Genomic DNA, 6000 nt, shown 5'->3' with positions numbered 1-6000 from the left:
GCCCCTCCAGGCTGACAGCCCACAGCTCACAGCCCTGACAGCAGATGCAGGGGCCCTTGCCCAAGCCCATGGCCTTATCTCAATGCTTATCTCAAATTTGAGGTAGTGATGTCCCAGGTTCCAGTCACGTGCGTGCCAGAGGTGGGGTCAGCCTGTGAGCGGGGGTCCCCACAGGAAGATTTGGGGCTGTTCCTAGAAGACAGGGGTGGATGCTGTTCAGAGCAACTGGATGCTCGTCACGGGGGGCCACGCCCGTGCCCTCCAAGGGCCCCACCACTGGGGAACCTGAGGCTCAGAGAGATGCTCTGTTAGCAAGTGGCAGAGCCTGGACTTGAGTGGGGCTGCAGCTTCCTCCCCCACCCCAGCCCACCCCCACCCACCTCCCGCTGGCCTCCAGGGGCGTTCACCGAGCACCTACTATGTGCTGATCGGCTAGGAGCCCAGAAGGCGTGTCGTTCCCGAGGCCGGCGAGTGGATGGAGGTGCCAGGCCAGCTCTGTCTCCAGGGGTGCCTCAGAGAGGACCAGCCCTGAGGGCCCGAGCCCCGGGCTGTGGGACTCCTGGGCAGACTGCCTTCCCTTGGTGGGGGCAGGGCTGGCCAAGTGCCCAGCACAAGGCCTCTTCTTATCAGCCCCTTTGCCTCTTGCCCAGAGCAAACCTGGCCCATTGGCCCGGTCTGCCCCCTACCTGGAGGGGATGGAGCCATCCGGCCGGCTGTATGCGTCGCCTGTGGCCCCGGAAGCGGAGGGGCAGCACCCCTGGGGCCCCGGTTCCTGCGCTGACCCCTCCTCAGACAGCTACAGAATTGTGGGTCCCCGCGCAAGACAAAACTGTGGGCCCCTCCTCAGAAATGAAGAATTGCAAGATGGCAACAGCCGAGCAGTAAACTGAGCACGGAGCCCCACGTGACTGCAGGCTGCACTCCTGCCCCTGCCACTGTGGCCACCTCTCACCCCCCAAGTGGGACCCTCCAGGGCAGACCCCCCAACCCCGCTGTGACTGCCTGGCACAGATTGCTAGCTGCCCCCTCCTCTCCCCTTCCCTGCCTTCCTCTCCGGGGATGGGATGGGGGGAGCATGACTATCCTCCAAAAGACCCCAAATGCCAGGCTCTCTCTTATGCAAGCCCCCACCACCACCCGCGGGAGCCAGCTTGCTTCTGCCCAGAATGGAGGTGAGGCCGCTACCACCAGCCCCTCCCCGCTGGCCTAGACCGCTCCCAGGGAGAGGAATGAATCACACTGCTTTGGGCCACCCCCATCCCTGATCCCTGGGCATGTTTCAGCTTTGCCCCTTCCCACCCCCATGCCTGGCAGCTCCCCTGGCCAGGCCGGCAGCTCTGACAAATTAAATTTAACCCAGCCCGAGCTGTCTTCCTCCCGTTCCCACCTGCCCCACTGGTCCCTTGTGCACAGATGCGCCCACACCCCTCCCACTGCACATGAGACCCTGGGAAGGGTGGGGAGAGAAGGACCTGCCTGCCGGGGCTCCCCCGTGGCCTCCTGAACCCGTATGCGTGCTCATGACAGCACCTGGCCCCTCCCCGTGGCCTCCTGAACCCGTATGCGTGCTCATGACAGCACCTGGCCCCTCCCCGTGGCCTCCTGAACCCGTATGCGTGCTCATGACAGCACCTGGCCCCTCCCCGTGGCCTCCTGAACCCGTATGCGTGCTCATGACAGCACCTGGCCCCCTGCAGCAGGTGCTCAGCAGTCAGGGCACAGCCAGGAGGAGAGAAACCAAGCCTTCTGTCCAGGGACAACACTGAGGCTCCCTGCCTGGTACTACAGTGGGCACACAGTAGGCACACAGGCTGTGAGCTGAGAGTGCTGCTGCTCTGCATCTGGCACTGCCCCTTCTTTCTGGGCAGCTATTGTGAGCCCACGCCTCACCAGGTGTCTTCATCTCTGGGCCTGCCAGAGGATGCTGGGGGAGGCCTGGGGGTCACAGTCAGGCCTAGGCACACATAATCTTCTTCCCTGGGCCCTCTGTTTTATTCAGGCTGGAGATGCACCCAGCTAAAATGCTACTGTTCCACTGAGAGTGGCATGGGATAAAGTTTTGGCTAGTGAGATGTGAGCAGAAGTGTCTGGTATACCTTCAGGGACAGATTCTCAAAGGGAGCTGATTCACCTGGTGGGGCAGCACCTCTCAACACCTCTGCTCTTGTTCTTTCCCTTACTCCTTCTTCCTGGTCAAATATGCATGTGATGGCTGGAGCACCAGCAGCCATTTTGGGTTGTGAGGTGACACTGAGGATGGACGCTAGTATTAGAAGAGTGATACAATAAGGTAGGAGCTGGGTACCCTGCCAACCCTGGACAGCCTGGGCTTGTGCCATGTGAGAAAGACGGACATTTCTGTTTTGCTGATGCCTCTGTTATTCTGGGTTTTTTCACGTATGCAGCTCTAACTAATCCTAAAAAGCAGGAAGCTAAGTGGGCCCAAATGTCCCCCCGGCAAGGTAGGAGGCCAATTCAGAGTCATACAAGACATTCCATAGGGAAAAGAAAAAGTTGTCCAGCTCCAATAAATCCTGGGTCTGCAGCAGGCCCTTCTGTGTCTTGGAGGATCCCACACATACCAGAGTGGGAAGTGCCCTGAGAAGGGGGACACTTGTTGGCTTTGTTTAAACAGCATTCCCAAACCTGCTTGACCGTGGAACCCTTTCCTCTAGAAACACCTAATAGCAGCCAGAAAGGCCTTGGGATTCCAAGGCACCTCATTTGGGAAACTCTTCAGAGGGTGATTCGGGCATTTAGCTGAGACAATATACCTAAAGGTACTCAGCCCAGGGCTGGACACACAGTAAGTGCTCAATAAATTCCAGGGCTGCTACTGAAGCTAGAAGCGGGGCCCATGTCAGTCAACTCTGAGCATGGAAGTCACCCCCACCCAGCCCCTCATTCCTGCCTGTTCTGGGGCTGCAGCCCCCACCCTGCTCTTTCTCTCTGCTTCCATGGGTCAGCTTGCTCCTGTGGTCCCTTCGTGGGGCACAGTGGTCTCCTGCAGAGGCTAGGGGGCTGGGGGCGGAGTGCTGCTGAGTTGGGTGGGATCCACCCGGGAAGAGTTGGTTTGCAAAGCTGCAGCAGTGTGGAAGGCACGGGGTAAAAAGTTTATAACAGGAATACATTTTTTTCTCTTTTGGCAGAATTTAATGGGTGCAGATTGCTCAGGTCCCAAAGCCATGGGGAAAAAAAAGAAAAAGCCCTTTGCCGCTGCTATTGATAACTTGTCTCTCTCACATGGTGGGTTCAAAACTAAAAATACTCTTCTCCGACGGCAGGGAAGCCGAGCGCTGTCACATTGCAGAGGAGACTTGAAAGCTGTGTGGGGAAGGCTCAGCTTGGGCCACGTGAGGGCCGGGGCCCCGCCTCAGTGGCCAGCCACCCTCTGCCCACCCAGATTGCATCCAGATAGAAGATTCCCCAGCATTCCACAGAAGGGAGCAGGGAAATGTCCTCTCCATGGACCCGGGAGGCGGCAGGGAGAGGAGTGAGCCTCAGGCCGGGCCTCCCTAGGGGCAAAGGCCAGGTCAGCAACACCAGGTACCCGGCATCCTTGGATGCCCAGCTCTGCTGCAACTCTGGCCGCACGCTGAGATACAGAGACCCATCCAGGCTCAGAAACCTGCTGGGGAAGGAGGAGTGAAGCCAGGGAAAGAGCAGTAGGCCAAGGGCAGGGCTGGCACCGCGCCGCTGGCCCGCGCTGCAGTATGACCCTGGGCCAGGTCCTCTGTTCTCTGAGCCTCAGTTTCACCACTGAAGGGGGAGCAATAGTCTCTGCTGTGCCTTCTGATGTGATGGAAGGAAGGAGGGCGGTGCACGTGAATGTGCCTCCTGAGGGCAAAGTGAGGGTACGTGCTCCCATGCGGCTGGGGCCTCCAGAGCCCAGGACTCCCGGCTTCGCGCCACAGGCTCAGCCGCTGCCCAGGGGGCTTGTGGGTCATGCTATCACCTGATTCTGATTCAGAAGGAGTTGGGACAGGGAGGCTCCAGCCATCCTCGCCTGGGGTGGAGGGAAGGTCACAGGCAGACATGACCGCCAGGTTGGCCTGATCTGGGAGCAGCTCTGGTGAGACCAGTCACCCCAAAAGTTATCTTCTAGCCCAGCACTTCTCAAACTCTGAGCGTGCACACACGGATGGACCCCTGGGGTCCTGAGCAGACTCTGGGGCCAAGCCAGGCCCGAGTGCTCAGGATGGAGGGGGACACTACGATGACCCGCCCCCTCCCGACCATGGGGCAGGGATCAGCTGATATCATGGCCATGAGCTGCGCATCCCCCTCCACTGGTCCCAGGAACACCTGGGCACCTATTTCAGATGCAGATACTGGTCCGGGAGGTGTGGGCAGGGCTCTGCCTTTCTGACAAGCTCCTGGGCTGTGCCAGGCTGCTGGGTGGCAGGAACGCACTGGGTCTGGGCCACTTCCTCATTGCAGGTCCTGGGTGAGTCACTTCCCCTGCTGAGGCTCAGTTTGCTCATCTGTACAGTGGGAATGATGATACAGAGTGTTTATTTGATTGGCGGTTGTAAACATGAAACTGGATGAGGCATGTAAATCATGGGGCACTGGCTAATGTCAGCTGTCATCACCATTGTCATCATTATTGCCTGGTCCCAAACCCTCTGTGTCTGCTTTTCTGCTCCCATCTTTCATCCCATTCCTGGAGAATTTTGCTGGACTTGGCCTCCTGACCTAGTGAAGGTCATGAAAAATGCTCCTGATTGGTCCCAAGGCACCCTCCTTCCAGCCTCTAACTGAAGGACGATTCCGGCCCAATTCACAGGGACCAGGAAAGAGGAAGCAACAGCTGACCCTTGGAGCCCAGTTTATTGCATCTGGTTAACGGGGATAAGCCGACATCCCAGCCACAGGACCCATCTGGGATCAGAGCCCACTCCTACCCCTCAGGCCAGGGCAGAGATGGCCGTGCTCAGCCCTCAGTGATCCGTGGGCAGGTGGGAGGCTCATTCATCCCCACCTCTCCTCTGGCCTGAGCTCTCTGATGCTGCATTCACCCCTGGAGTTCATGGCCGAGAGCTGGGCTGGTGCATGGGGCTCAGAGTCTTAAGAGGCTTGTCAGAGTGAGGGACCTGCGCTGGACTCAGGCCAGGCGCACGAGGGAAGCTGTGGAGCATCTCCGTGGCAACCGGCCTTGTCCTTGTCCTGGCTTGGGAGACTGCACGCTGCACCCTTCCCTCTCTAGCCGGTGTCAGTTTCTTCAGAAGTAACCATGGCAATGCCTTTGTTTCCGAGGCCTGGCCCCGCCTCCCTCCCGGCTTTTCTCTCCAACAGTGGCTGGGAGAGCTCCTTCTCAGTCCCTGCACGTCTCCGGGCTCCCGCTGACAGTGGGCCCACCAGTGAGCTGGGGCCAGACCCTGGCATGGGGATGACTGGCTTTCTGGGCCCAAAAACGCAGCCTGGGCCGCAGCCCTGCCGCACGTGCTTCTGCCCCGCTGTTTACAGGAGGCAGCTTCATCCGCACGGGGGCTGCAGAGGCAGCCGCAGTCCAGTCCCGCGCGCCCCCGCTGGTAATGAGGAAATGTTCTGAGGAGGCAGCGCAGAGGCCCAACTGGGGCCAGCTTTGTGGCAGACGTGGTGAGGGGCAGGAGCCTCAGAAAGCGCTACACGATCAGGGGTGGTCTATCAGCACTCTGTGGCTCCAGGGTCCCAGCGATTCTTTGGTACCACCTCCAACTGGCTTAAGCAGAAGGGAAAACGTGGTCACTCACATTACTGAAAAGTCTAGGGTACAGCTTGCTGAGGCTGCAGCTGGTTCCAGGTGACCCAGGGGTATTTGCTCTTGCTTTCCTCTGGGTTGGTTTCATTCCCAGGTGCCCCCTCCCCTCGTGGAGACAAGATGCCCATCAGTAGCCCCAGACTTATCGATACATCTTCCTGTCACCTAGCCCAGCTCTGTGGAGGTCTGTGGGCAGATGGGAGAGACTTTTGAACTCAGCTTTCCCTCTGGCCTGAGCTCTCTGACCCCCAGCAAAA

This window comes from Mesoplodon mirus, assembly GCF_964341445.2.
Source record: "Mesoplodon mirus genome assembly, chromosome: 15".
Taxonomy (NCBI): Eukaryota; Metazoa; Chordata; class Mammalia; order Artiodactyla; family Ziphiidae; genus Mesoplodon; species Mesoplodon mirus.
This window is presented reverse-complemented; position numbering follows the sequence as displayed.